General features: G+C 35.0%; 1 protein-coding gene across 6 annotated transcripts in view; it reads left to right on the plus strand.

Annotated features, from left to right (window-relative positions):
* Positions 1-15,807, plus strand: part of SEMA3A (semaphorin 3A) — a 501,460-nt gene that overhangs the window by 123,092 nt on the left and 362,561 nt on the right. For 2 of the 6 annotated variants that reach the window (XM_043871699.1, XM_043871697.1), the window contains exon 2: positions 15,484-15,540. The exons of the other annotated variants lie outside the window; for them this stretch is intronic. The gene's annotated coding sequence lies outside the window, so the exon portion shown is untranslated. The remainder of the gene's footprint in view (positions 1-15,483; positions 15,541-15,807) is intronic. 6 annotated transcript variants of the gene reach the window in all.

Below are 15,807 nucleotides of genomic sequence, written 5' to 3' on the forward strand. Positions count from 1 at the left end.
GATCATATTAACTGCTGGGAGAGCAGAGAGTATGTGTTTATCATATGATTGATATTGTGGTAATTCATGTCTATACAAAGTTGAATGGAGACTTTACTGATCAGATTATTCTAATAGGTTCATATTTTTTCAAGTGACCCTTATATTCGTTTGAAATTGCCTCATTTCTCTATTTTACTTTGTACATGGAGATATAACCACTGTAAAAGTTAAGAAGCTTTGACTCTTAGAATTCTAATTTCCCTATTATAACTTCAATTTTTTATGGAAAATATTTTTAAAACAATTTTACTGTTTTGTTTTTATACATTCAAATGTGAATTAAAAATTTGATATTTTCTCCCAAAAGACTACACATTTTCACTAGAAATGCCAAAGCAGTTATAAATGTGTTAGTATTATAGTTGACCTGACACAAATATTTCTGATGCATAGCTATCCTTTTAAGTACATCTGCATAAACCTATCTTGAACTTAGTATAATCCTACGACTGAATGTCCTAACTAGGATATAAAATCACTTGTTGTTGTTCAGTCACTAAGTCATATCTGACTCTTTGCCACTCCATGGGCTATAGCACGCCAAGCTTCCCTGTCCTTCACTCTATCCCAGAGTTTGCCCAGACTCATGTCCATTGAGTTGGTGATGCCATCCAACCATCTCATCCTTTGTCGCCCCCTTCTCCTGCCCTCAATAAAATTGCTAGACCTAAAAAATATTCTTTAATCACAAGTGTTATTATAAATCAAGGAATAGAATTTGATTGAATTATTAATTAATTTTAATATATTATTTTAAATTTACCTAAAAAATACCACTTTTTCAAATTGCCTCTTAAGAGCATTGAGAATTCATAGCTTATAATTGCATTCATATAAATATTCAATTAAATAGACATCTAGATAATTTAATAATCTCCTGTATAGGAATTATAGAAGTATATTAAATATTTATTTATTTCTATAAGATTTAAATAATCCAAAAATAAATTTTATTATATCAGATCATGGTTGTTTTTGAAAATGTGTTTCTGATACAGAGTTAAAATCACTGAATTTAAAAATTCCTTCTTGCTTTTTTTTTCTCTTTAAAATGTTGAATAATTATCTTAAGTGATGATTTGAGTATTAGAATTATTCTTTCCCAAAAACTAATTCTTATCAGTAAAATACTTTGTCTATGAATGTTGAAGCTTTTTTCAGGAATATCACCATCAATACATTCTTTAAAGATGCTATTAGTGTAAATTATCATGTAAAGGTTTTGAAAACTGTTGTTGAAATTGAGAAAAGGAAACATTCTTCGGGTTTAACATCACATTTTCTCTTGGCTCTATTTATCAAAGAAAAAACAAAATTTAAGCAGCATCTCAGAATATTTTGCCCTCATGGTATGAATGGGACCCAAATGCCCCAATCAAAATAACCACCATTATATTCTTTGACTCCATACCTCATGTGCTCAGACCACAACTATGGGGAAAAGTTTTACAAACATTTTTAAGTCACCATACCCTTTCCACAGTTCTTGCCAACTTCTACACAGTAGGAACTATGAAAACGAGTGCCAAAACCTCACGTTCCTCATATAGCTTCTAACAGCTGCAAACCCTTAAGCTTCAAGTGCAGCTGCCTTGAGTAGAGCTATTGAAAGAACCCACAAAGGCAGATACACAGATTACATATGTTCAATAATTTTAAAGCAATAATAAGAATATGTGGTTATATTAAGGCCATTAGGCAAGAGGGAAATTACACAAGCAGGCTCTAATTGACCTTGCAGGAAGAGTCTAATCTCCTTTTACTGTGCCTTCATTAGTCCCCAAATCATCTACTTTTGTTAGGATTATATATCTTTTCAACACACAAACCCACACCAAATACAGTGTAATTACATTGGTTCAGTTAGTGCACGATCTCTGATTTGTAATTTTCCAAGGGAACACCATTTGGACAGTTAATTCTTGAAAAGTATAAAGCAATCCCTCGTACCAAATTATTACCAGAACTCATACATGTGATATACATATATATATGCACATACTACACATACATAGACACATACACACACACATACACACATGCCAACATGGAGAATGGAACCTACCACAGACATCTGAGCTATACCATATAAAAACAGAGAGAACATTCAAGTAAAACCCCACATCTGATGGAAATAACTTAAAAACGTGTTTTTCTTCCAAACTTTAAAAAAATAGATTTGCCTTGCATTTCTCTTGTTTCCAACAAAGATTAAAGTAAGTTCAGTTAATACTTTAAATACTTTTTCCCTTTGCTTTTTAATGATGATAGAAAACTGAACACTTGTGAATTACTCTTCTTTCAGCTTCTAACTGCCTTTATTCAGTTGAATGAACACTATTAAGTAGGTCCATGTGAAGACAGAAACTGGCATTTAGAGATTTTTTTTCTTGTGGACATGGGCAAGCTGAATCCCCATAGCTGCCATTTTAAGCCTATTATATTAATTTATGTCCAATCTCTGTATTTAAACTTCCCATTTCTTCAAATATTCATCATTAGAGGCAAAGGTATATTTCTGAAATTAGAAACTGAGTGAAGTCTAAGAATAATTTACATGTGAGCTCAGGCTAATGTTTGTTTAAACTCTTAGGCATCATGAGCTTCAACTTATAAAATACAAAAGACATCAACATTGTAATGGTCAACTCTTTCTGCCTATTCTAATGCAAGGCACAGGCACAACGTTAAAATTTGGGAGGGGGGAATAATTCTAAACAGTTACTTAATTTAGGGTTTAACTTCCTTCTCCACTTAAATTTTGCCTGCATGCTTAACCTGTTCAACTCTTTGAGACCCCATGGACTGTAGTGTTCCTGGCTCCTCTATCCATGGGATTTCCCAGACAAGAATACTGGAGTGAGTTGCCATTTCCTTCTCCAGGAGAACTTCCTGACCCGGGGGTCAGTCCTGGGTTTCCTGCAGCTCCTGCATTGGCAGGTGGATTCTTTACCCCTGAGCCACCTGAAAGGCCCTAGGTGAACTTTAGTCAGAGTCTAAATGAATAGATTGGTGTTACTATAGCTTTTTTAATGGCTATCTTTTATTCTGTTCTATTTTGTAAGTATTTACTTTTCATTTATATATATATGTATTTACTTTTCATTTATATATGTATTACATATATATGTATATATATACATATATGTGTATATATGTATATATGTGTATACACATATATGCATATATAATAATATATATATATATATATGGATAAGGAAATGGCAACCCACTCCAGTATTCTTGCCTGGAGAATCCCATGGACAGAGGAGCCTCTCAGGCTAGGTCCATCGTGTTGTAAAAAGGCAGACACAACTCAATCAATTTACCACGTGTGTGTGTGTGTGCACATGCACATGCATGCTAAGTCACTTAAGTTGTGCCTGACTCTTTGGGACCCCATGGACTGTAGCCTGCCAGGCTCCTCTCTCCATGGGGTTCTCCAGGAAAGAACATGGAGTGGGTGGCCATGCCCTCCTCCTGGGATTCTTCCTGACCCAGGGATTAAACCCAAATCTCTTAGGTCTCCTGCATTGACAGGTGAGTTCTTTACCACTAGCGCCACCTGGGAAGCTCATATGTGTATATACGTTTATATATATTATACACTTGTACTCAGTCGCATCTGACTCTTTGCAGCCCTATGGACTGTAACCCGTGGAATTGCTCTGTCCATAGAATTTTCCAGGCAAGAATACCGGAGTGGGTTGCCATTTCCTATACATATATACATAACATTGTGATGAAGATCTTTGTAAATAAAGTTTTAGTTAGGTACAGTGTTTCTGGAACAATGAAATTCTTCTTCAACTTCTGCTTGAAATGTTCTTCCAAAGATCTCACTGCTTCCTGAAATTCATCATTGGAAAATTTGCTATGTTTTTTAAAAAAAATTCTTTCTCTCTTTGTGACTGCTTTGGGTGCTACATGTAGATCAAAAGGAACATGTGCCAGGCCCTCTTTCCCCACACTAAATGCAGTGAGAAGTATGACATCAAACTCCAGCTGCACAAGGCATTTAAAGATCTAGGGAGATTCTTTATCAAGGAGTTTCCGATGATTAAGAATGCAAGCTTTCTTCATTCAGATCTCCACACAATTTCTCTTTCTGAATCTTTTTTATATTAAATAGAATTTGAATCCATTCCTCAGTAAACTTTCATCTTGAGCTAATCATGACTCAATGCTCCTCAGCCTCAATAGTCTTCTGTGGTGTGGGATATGCTTTTAATGCAGTGCTCCTGAATGCAGCGAAATGCTTCACACATGGAGTACTGGCCCAGTGGTATCTGAGGAAATAAGATGAGTGCTCCCTGTCCTTCTTTGAGTACGTCTTTTTTTTTCTCTTTAAAATGCATGTTTAAGAGATGAAATACATAGATATAGAAGCAGTCAGAGGTCTGTGTATGTTTTGTGTTTGTGAACACATGTATCAACAAAAATGTGCTCGGCGATAAAACAGTTTCATTATGTTTCTTGACTGCTATTTTGGAATTAAATCAGATATTGCATAAAAATAGTTCATTGAATTGAGTAACAACAGTGTAAGTAAAATGTATCCACCCTAACTACGTGCCAATCATCTTTAATTTCCTAACCCACAGAGCAATCTAGAAAGTGTCACGGTCTTATCCCCTCTCGAAAATGAGTGAACTGAAGTTTAAGAAGTGTGAGTTACTTTTCCCAAGTCACCTGATGAGCCAGAATTCAGACACAGGTTGTCTGCATAACACATCTTTGTCCTAACCACAACACTGACCCGCTTCTATCACAAAGATACTTTAAGTCTAGAGAAGGTGTTGGCATAATAGAGATAATGACCATGCTATTCTTAGAAAAATTGTGTTTAGGCTGGGTTCCTAAGACAAGTTGAGGTTGTAAATAGTTGCTTTTTTTTTTTTTTCCCATAATTTAACTTGGGCAGGCTATTTTAAATGACTGTAAGACACTACTTTGTGTGTGTCTGTGTCTGTGTGTGCACATATATAATGGTAACATTTGTCATCCGTAGATAGACCTGCTTGGAGAGGTTTCTCCCTAGTGGGTTGTCCTGACGGAACCCAGTTTGTGTGCGGTGTAGATGGCAAGGCCTGCTTGCCGGCCGGTCCCTCCTCCTTAGATGCTTTTCTCCCACAGGCACATAGAACACTGTCCTACTGTATGGAGGTAAAATGGAGGTTGTGAAATGCAGTTCATGTTTTCATTCTTGCTTTGACTGAACATCTGCTCACCCAAGACCAGCTTTTTTTAGTTTCATCTACTCATTACTATGGATACCATGGTATATACTCTATTTTAAGCCTGTATCTGTTGGCGTGTGGCCATTCTCTCTGGGAGGAAAAAAGAGAAAGTTTTCCAGAGCCTAACCGGCCTTCTATTCAGTAAATATGGTAATTTTGCCTATGTTAAGTTTGCTCCCCTCCCCTTTCCTTTTATGTTTGGTGTTCTTCTGTTTGGAAAGGGATCTTTCCATCCAACTTTTTTGTGTGGATTTAGCTACACATTTTCTACTTAATTACTCCCTCTGTTTTGAAAAGTTTCCCCTTAATTGCACTCATATAGGGTTTGTTTCTATAGTCACTGTGATATTTAAATGTGACAGTTGCTTGCTTATATTCTTCTAACTATGGTATCTAGGAGGAAAAAGTTCTGATATTTCTTGAAGACCATTCTGTTAGTTTGTTAGTAGATTTAACCACACTGTAGACCCATATTGCTCAACAGGATGGATAGCCAGGAGTCTTGTTTGATAACTGAGTCTTGATAACCGAGTTCTTCAGTCGTGCTAGTCTGAGTTGAGTTTTGCAGATTTTGAAGCCCTAATAGGAAAGAAAGAATATAAAATAGCTCAATAATCTTATATTGATTGCATGTTGATTGCACAAAATAATATTTTAGTTATAATAGATAATAAAGTATATTATTAAATTAATTTCACTTATTTTTTCTTTTTTTTACATTTTTAGTGATTGCTAGGAGGTTTAAAATTAAATAATGACTCAGAGTGTAAATACTTCTATTAGACTTTGCTGCTTCAACCACTTCTGAGAGTTGAGATGTAAGTAAGCAAACAAACAGATAACAATAATTAGTATATTCATTATTTGGGCTCATGTTGAATTTTTACTGTGGTCTGAAGTAATTTCTTTCTTAAATGCATGTCTCTATAATTCATAAATGTCTGTCATTTAAAGATAATATGTTTGAATATCCTAAGACAATGTGAATCCCATGTAATAAACAGCATGTGTGTATATATGACTTTATAATTGATAGATAATATTATAGATAGATATACACTTTCTCAATTAAACTATTAAATTATTATCTTCCACAACCATATCTTATATATGCCAATGTAAAAATATCTTCTAGCAGGAGTAAACCATCATAGTCAAAATATACATGCAAAAGTCCTGAGGAATAAGACATAAAATTCTTGTATTTTATTATGAAAAGGGAGTGAGTCATCATATCAAAAAAATTAAATGTGTATAAAAATATAAGTATGTACATTTTACAAGCCTATTATTTTAGGTTCTACATGCAACCAACATTAATGATAAGTTTATAATAGGGAGAAAAGAACTACTAGGAAACCATAGGAATTTAGAGAATTTATCCTCCCTCTCTCATAGAATAGACCGAGATTATTTCAAATACTGTAATTTGAAGTTTATACAGGTGAATCTGAGTCAGTAAGGACATTCCAAATTACTTAAAATAGGAATTATATACCCAACACTGGAAATTGGCAATACATTTTAAAAATAATTTAACCCCAAAAAAGACAAAATAAAATAAATTTAATGTTATTTTAAACCATTTATTTAAATGTTTCTTATTTAGTTTTATTTCTTATTTTATTATACATTATAAATAAGCTTTCATTTTCTGGAAATTTTTTTCACCCACAAAGCATGTTCTCAGGTTTTAAAAGGTTAAATTTTCTCTAGAGTTATTTGTAAAATACTTCTGACATTACTTTGAAATCTATTTCATATATATAAATAAATTTATAAAAATAAACTTTATACATAAATGTAAAAATGGCAAACAAAATTGCAATTCCAAAATATTTACTTCTAGAAAAGACCAATCCATACATTTGCAATCATGTAGACAGAATTTAAAATAGTAAATTTAGTCTTCGACTGTGCATGTTTTGCTTTTTCAAAAGCAAAGAAAAGGCAGAGAAACCAGAGATCAAATTGCCAACATCCGCTGGATCATCGAAAAAGCAAGAGAGTTCCAGAAAAACATCTATTTCTGCTCTGTTGACTATGCCAAAGCCTTTGACTGTGTGAATCACAGTAAATTGTGGAAAATTCTGAAAGAGATGGGAATACCAGACCACCTGACCTGCCTCTTGAGAAACATGCAGGTCAGGAAGCAACAGTTAGAACTGGACGTGGAACAACAGGCTGGTTCCAAATAGGAAAAGGAATATGTCAAGGCTGTATATTGTCACCCTGCTTATTTAACTTATATGCAGAATACATCATGAGAAACGCTGGGCTGGAGGAAACACAAGCTGGAATCAAGATTGCAGGGAGAAATATCAATAACCTCAGATATGCAGATGACATCACCCTTATGGCAGAAAGTGACGAACTAAAGAGCCTCTTGATGAAAGTGAAAGAGGAGAGTGAAAAAGTTGGTCTAATGCTCAACATTCAGAAAACTAAGATCATGGCATCCGGTCCCATCACTTCATGGCAAATAGATGGGGAAACAGTGGAAACAGTGGCTGACTTTATTTTTCTGGGCTCCAAAATCACTGCAGACGGTGATTGCAGCCATGAAATTAAAAGACGCTTACTCCTTGGAAGGAAAGTTATGACCAACCTAGACAGCATATTTAAAAGCAGAGACATTACTTTGCCAACAAAGATCCATCTAGTCAAGGCCATAGTTTTTCCAGTGGTCATGTATGGATGTGAGAGTTGGACTATAAAGAAAGCTGAGCGCCAAAGAATTGATGCTTTTGAACTGTGGTGTTGGAGAAGACTCTTGAGCATCCCTTGGACTGCAAGGAGATCCAACCTGTCCATCCTAAAGGAGAGCAGTCCTGGATGTTCACTGGAAGGACTGATGCTGAAGCTGAAACTACAGTACTTTGGCCACCTAATGCAAAAAGCTGACTCATTTGAAAAGACCCTGATGCTGGGAAAGATTGAGGGCAGGAGGAGAAGGGGATGACAGAGGATGAGATGGTTGGATGGCATCACCGACGCAATGGACATGGGTTTGGGGACTCCGGGAGTTGGTGATGGACAGGGAGGCCTGGCGTGCTGCAGTTCATGGGCTCAGAAAGAGTCGGACACGACTGAGCGACTGAACTGAACTGTGCGTGTTTAGTTACTTCAGTAGTGTCTGACTCTTTGTGACCCCATGGACTATAACCCACCATGTTCCTCTGTCCACAGGGATTCTCCAGGCCTGAATACTGGGGTGAGTTGCCATGCCCTCCTCCAGAGGCTCTTTCTGACCCAGGAATTGAACCACCGTCTCCTGTGTCTCCTGCATTGCAGGCAGATTCTTTACTGCTGAGAAACTGGGGAAGTCTTTGATTACCTGCTACCTGTTAGTTAATTAACTTTTAAGAACTAAATATTGTTTTTTGGCATTTAGTCAATTGTAAAAAAAGGCAGGCATGGTTAGTTACTCTTTTTGTCTGTTATACTTGGTGGGCTCTAGGTGTATACTAAAATCTGTTAAATACAGGCCAGTACACAGTCTAGAATCCGAAAATTGTCTAAAAGCTATACCACCTTGAACGTGCCTGAGCTCATCAGCATCTGAAAATTACTTCTCCTCAATACATAGTTTAAATTTCTGGCAGTGGTACACAATGTAAATGGGAAATTTTAAAGTTGTTTCCCTTTAAGTTTTAAAAATAACTTCCTTCATGCCCCAAGGCTTAGAATTCATTTAAATTCTAACAGATACTTAGTCTCTGTATGTATAGCATATGTCTTGGATAAAAGTTTCAAACTGAAAACAAAAGAGAAAAATGTCACTGTTCATAGGCATTATGCCTTTGAAAATTTCCTTTCTCTAAAACATTTCAAATTAATACATGTAAAAGGTGAAAGATTTATACAATCTGAAGAGAAACCAGAGTATTCATGTCAATGTATGACAAAACCACTACAATATTGTAAAGTAATTAGCCTCCAACTAATAAAAATAAATGAAAAAAAAAGAAACATAAAAAAAATTAATACATGTAACAAACTGTATCTTCTGACTTTCTAGCCTTGGAGCTATATTTTTTCATCTGAATTTTTTGTTTCTTGTTTGAAGTGTAGGTTTTTCATGGCAAGCAGAAAGAGTGTGAAATTTGAAATAATAGAATATTTTGGTTTCTTTCTATTAATTAGAAGCAACTACTTTCCTTAGGTTTTGTTTGTTTGTTTTTAGTTTTTTTGAGAGGAGGGATTTATTTGTTAATTTATTCTACAAGTTCTGAGGATTTTGATAAAAGCCAAATGAGTATAAGAGTACACAAGAGTATAAATGAATATGAGAGTATAGAATTCTGAAGCATCATCGTTTTAAGTTGCAGTGTTTTGAGGGTTACAGAGAGCCAGTAGAGAGTCATTTTCTTGTCTTGCATTTCTACAATCTGGTGGAAGTATGAACACTAAAGTATGGGCAATGAAGGGAGACTCTAAATGTATTTGGGATGAGGTCCTTGATTATAGCTTCAGCTGAGGATTTTGGAAGATTGTGATTTGACCCAGTATGTACACTCACATACAGTATGTAGGTACTATTGTCATTTTCCATTTTCCATAAGAAACCATCAAAACTGGATTTTTGTCTCAAAAATAGTATTAATGAAGGTAACTAAAGAGCTAATTAATGGACCCCCCCAAGCAAGCCTGAAACAGTCTTCAAGGCAGTAGTCTTAGATTGAATCATGACTTTTAAAAAAAGGCATTATTTCTCTTACTTAATACAATGTTTCATAACCCTATGATGTTTAATTGTATCGATAACATGCTTGCTATGAGTAGAGACTTGAAAATAATCTTTTTGGGTGCAACAAACTTACTAAACTTATTCCATCTTTAAATATACTCAAGAAATATGAATATTTATTCTAGAGTAAAAACTAGTGTGCAGTGATAATTTTAAATGTTTTTTTTTCTTCATATAATTTTTTTCTATGACAAAGATCTCTCTAGCCACCTGTCTGTCCATCCATCTATCTGTATCTCAAGGCATATTAACACCTATTTCATTAGTTGGCCATATGAAAATAGATAAATATTCCAGTTTATCAGTGCCTTAGATTATATGGTAAGCCATGTGTTAAGTTTATATTCTTTTGACTATACTGAATCATCATAAAAAAAACAAAAGATTGATTTCTTCTTATGAAGAAAATTTCAGGTAATCTTGTCTTAATTTTAGCACTTACTTTGAATGCTGACTCCAGGTTTGGTGCAGGACCTAATATACTGGAATTCATTCATAGACCTTTACTTAGACATTTAAATTTCTACAGGTCACTGTCCAAGAGAGACTAGACTAGAATTAAGTACATCTCTTCATTGGCAGTGCATCTAAGGTAGGTGACTGCTTAGCCGCTCAGTCGTGTCCAACCCTTTCTGACCCCACACACTGTGGCCCACCAGGTTCCTCTCTCCATGGGTTTCCTAGGCAAGAATACTGGAGTGGGTTACCATTTCCTCCTCCACAGAATGTTTCTGACCCAGGGATCGAACCCAAGTCTCCTGTGTTTTTTTCTCCCATGGTCTACATTGCAGGTAGATTCTTTACCTACTGAGCCACTAATATGGGTTCTGTGAAAAAAATAAGAAGAGGCAGTTGTGTTTCCCTGAATAGGCATTTGTAATTATTTACAACCATGTTGATCACATTTTAATGTGCACTGAATATAATGTTGTTGGGTTTTTTTTTTTTTTTTTTTGGTAGGGGGAAATGAGTCATTAGAATTTAGAGTGTTGGGCTTGTTTGTAATATCCTGATAAAACCATCTGGAATGAGCCACTTGTAAAACTCATAATGCCACACCAGTACTTATATTAACATGTTGCGTGATTCAGTAACCTATGTAATCTTTGGATCCTTTGTTAGAACTCCCTCTGAATGAGTACCAGTTAAGGAGTAATGAGTAATGGTAAAAACCAGTTACTGAGTGAAAAAAGGAAGGCAACTGAATCCTGCTTATGACAGTTTTGTGAATGAGCTGTAAAGGTACTAGCAGGAGTCAGAGATTTTATTTTTGGTTCTATACTTCACTCAGGAAAATTGTATTCTTCCTAATGTGCCAAAACATTTTGTTAATAACAGGGAAATACCTCATTGCCAGCGGGTTTGAATAGGCTCTTTTCCACATTCCTATTTTATTTCAGCAGATTGGACTGCCCTTCTTTCCATTTCTCCTCGTTCTGCCACTAAAGGAGCATGCATGCACGCACACAGACTTCATTCTCTCTTATTACTTGCCAGCTGTAAGACTGAAATGCCAAACTCTAAAATGTGTTTTTTCAAACAGCAGCAGCAGCAACATCTGGATCTATGCAGCTTTCATCTTGGCTGCTTTCCTTCTTTTCCTTTTTGGCCTTCCAGGCACCTGTGGACGTCCTGTACATGCACAATGACATCAAACCATAGTTGGAAATCCAATTCTCTTGGTATAATGAACAATGATTAGTTAGAAGCATATAAAACCACAAACTGCTAGTAATAAAGAACATGTTCAATGCATTGTAGATGCGGGGTAATGAAAACTCCACTTAAAGTTAAGTGAATTTAAAACAGTTAATGAAAGCTAGAGTCACCTGAATCATTTATTTTCAAACTTTACTATGAAATTGTTAGCTTGGATTAAAAACAAAAATGCACCTTTTGTTTAAGGGAGAAGACTCGCATAAAATATCAAACTTTGATTTGAAACTAAAAGAACTTGGGAAGGAAGCCAAAAAATTCTTCCAAATACCTCTGGCAGATTTCTTGATCATCTTGATACTTGTGCTTTTTTGATACCCGAAGGCTCCTAATGTCTGTCTTTGTCAACTCCAAGCTAAATGACTGCAAAGTAGGATTTGGAGGTTATTCAGAAAAGAAATCAATAGTTACAAACAGAAAATCGGGTCAGTAGTAGGTATTGACTGCTTGAAACTCCATTTACGTGTAAAAACCTGAGATAGAGACTTTGTTGTGTAAAACCTAGCAGTATGTGAGGCTGGCCTCTCTTTCCACGGTAGGGATTCAGTTTATATTTTCAGTGCTTTGGTTAACTACCTTCAGATATGAATGTCAAAGAGATAGATAGAAGACAAAGTCCATTCCTATACTTACTGATTCTCTGATTTAATAAAATCCAAACCATTCTTACTTCGGAGTACAAAAACAGAATCATTGTTGTTGTTAGCATGAGCTCATGGAAGAGTTGGATGAAAAGCTGTGCTTATAAAATTCTAAAATACCTAATCATTTAAGTGTGCAATGAATAAATTGAATTTCCCCTACCATGCTCCATGTACCATAGGGGGGGAAAAGCTGTGGAAAATAAGTGGTACAATCAATGACAGATGACTATTTTGGGTGGTAAAGTAAAAATAAATTTTGTAATATCCTTTCAGTGGTAAAACATATGTAAAAGGACTTAATTTTCTCCTTTTATCTCCTTACAAACTTTGACACTGTCTTTAAAATGTCTACTTATGGTACTTACCTAAACAGATGATATTCATTGGAAACACTTAAAAATAAGTAGATCTTATTATTTAATGTTTTGTTATATATTGTCTTCATTTTTTTAATTATTTCAAAATTGTGAGTCAGGTTCCCCCATTGTTCAGTAGACACACTTAAAATGTCATTTATCTCACCCATTTTCTTTATTGTTGAGATAGAGATTATTGTCATCCTTATTTCATGGATTATGCTATAAAATATTTAAGAAATTACCTAAATCATATCATAGAGGTGTTTTTCAGACTCATTTTGAATTCCCAGTTTACACAAAATTGGACTATGGAACATATATCCAAGGCATAAAATATTTATTTCTGCTTATTAGTAGCTAATGATGCCATAAAATTGAATATAACTGACCCAATGTTTCTTTTACTTGACTTACTTCTTATGAGACTCTTTTTTCACCCACATATCATACCTTTGTTCATTGTTCAGCCACCGAATGTGACCCCATGGACTGCAGCATGCCAGGCCTCCCTGTCCTTCACCATCTCCTGGAGTTTACTCAAACTCATGTCCATTGAGTCAGTGATGCTATCAAAGCATCTCATCCTCTGTCGCCCCCTTCTCCTCCTATTCTCAGTATTTCCCAGTATCAGGGTCTTCTTTTCCAATGAGTTGACTCTTTATATCAAGTGACCAAAGTATTGGAGCTTAACCATCAGTTCTCCCAATGAGTACTCAGGGTTGATTTCCTTTAGGATTGACTGGTTTGATCTCCTTGTTGTCCAAGGGATTCTCAAGAGTCTTCTTCAGCACCACAATTCAAAGGCATCTATTCTTCAGTACTTAGCCTTCTTTATGGTCCAGCTCTGACACCCATACACAACTACTGGAAAAGCCATAGCTTTGACTATAAGGACCTTGGCAGTGTGATGTCCTTGCTTTTTAACATACTGTCTAGGTTTGTCCTAGCTTTTCTTCCAAGGAGAAAGCATCTTTTAATTTCATACATTTCTTAATCATTATGATTGGTTCAAAATCTCTATAATTGAATAAGTCATATTTGGGGTTCCATCAATTAAATAAGTACAAGCCCTAAATTTGCCAGAACAATAATACCATAAAATCATTTTAGTATAGGACAGTAATTCATTTAAGGGTCACAAAGGACTCATGTGAAGACATAAACAGAGAAATACAAATACATGACTTAACATAACTTTTGGAATTGTAAACTGTATTCTCTTATTTTTCACTAAAGCATATTATGTATCATTGACAGTAATGATTGTTTTTAGATAAATATAGGGTGATAGTATATTTTATAGGGGTTTGGTAAACAAAATCATGGTCCCATGTTATTTCAGATTTTCATTATTGTTCACTTGAACTATTACAATAGTTGCCTGACCTGATGGCAGCTTCTTTCCTTGGTTTCTCAGAAAATATGCTTCCTAAAATTCTGCTACATATAGCTTTCTCAACTCTTTGCCATGGAAACCCCTCAAAATTAATATTTTGCCTACTTATTTCATTAAAATGTTTTCTGAAGAACAAAGCTAGATGTAATTCCTTGAACATTTCATCTTTTACTGCCTCCATGTCTGTATACTTATTATAACCTCGCCTGGAATGTCCTCCTTGAGTCTGACCCTGCGTAGCTACATCCCCCTGTGCCTGGCACAGTCTGATTGAAAAATCCCAGGTTAAAATTACTTCCTCCAAGTAATCTGTGAGCCTGAGTTGGAATTATTCACCCTATACTACCTCTGTATCTTTCCTTTAGTCTTGTTTTTTCTACTCTTCTCTCTAATGAATTTACATTTTCCCTCCTATGGGATTTTGAGTTTCTTTAGGGTGGAAATCACATGCTATATACTCGGGTATCCTGTGTCTAGTAGAGTGCCTACATGCTTAGTAAATTTCATTGGATGAACAAAAAAAGTGAATGGGTTAAAATGAAGAAAAGTCTGTTCAATAAAGGGTGTTTTTGCTGTTTATAAACTTGCCATAGATTGTTGAAATAGATCAGCTATAATCAATTGATTCAGTGTGGATGAAGATATATCTCATTAGAGAAAAAAAACACCTTCAAAGATTTTATGTAGAGCAAGTAATGTTTCATCTTTTACAAAGACAGAAACTTTCCATGTATAAAAGCTTCTTATTCTGAAAATTACCATCCATTTCCTCTCTCTCTCCTTCTTCCCCACTATGATTTCTCCTTTCTCTCTCTTTTTCCAAGAGCTAAACATTTATTATAGACCAGAAACGTCTCTAGAACATGGTGTTAAAGGGGTCATTAATGTTTATTTATGGTTACCCAACTCTCTTGTGACAGTGTAAATGAGTTTTTGAAGTGTAAAGATGGGGACACTAAAATATTTTCCACATAGACTGCCATAAAAAATAACTGGCTTCTATTATTTCCAGTCCTTATGCGTTTGACTCTTTTCTGATTCTCTGAGTAATTTTCCTAAAGATTATATTGGCCCTTTTATTTCTTTATAATTAAAAAAAACACTTATTTGTACAAAGGGAATTATATGGAATCCAAAAAAGCAGACTATTTAAACATAAATAGAACCCCCCATAAATTAAAGATTTAATTCATAAAAGTCAAAACTTTAATCTGCCAACCATCATCCCAACAAATTAGAAAATACTATAAATAACCTTTATGCTTTATTTATTTTGTAGCAAATGCATACAAATATTATGTGGTTGCCATTAATCCAATATTGAATTTTATCACAGGCTAAAGGACCTTGCAAAAAGGAAAACAGCCCTGAGTGCTATCCATTCATCAAAAAGGTCTTGTACCATAGCTGCTTTTCTGTATTGGAGTTTGCAGTATGTGCATGCTTTTAGGCTTGAAATTTGTGATTAAATGCTACATTCTTACATTAGCTAGCAGAGTGAAAGTTACGAAACTGGGACTAGTTGGAAACAATGCTGCTTTGAAAAGATAAACATATCTATAAAATGATAGTTCGAAGGTACAAATAGTAATTTCATAGATTTTTAAAAGGTCTCTTTATAGAATTATTCTAAACTTAACAGGATTCAAGAATATTTTTA

This window comes from Cervus elaphus, chromosome 18 (assembly GCF_910594005.1).
Source record: "Cervus elaphus chromosome 18, mCerEla1.1, whole genome shotgun sequence".
In the NCBI taxonomy this organism is placed as follows: domain Eukaryota; kingdom Metazoa; phylum Chordata; class Mammalia; order Artiodactyla; family Cervidae; genus Cervus; species Cervus elaphus.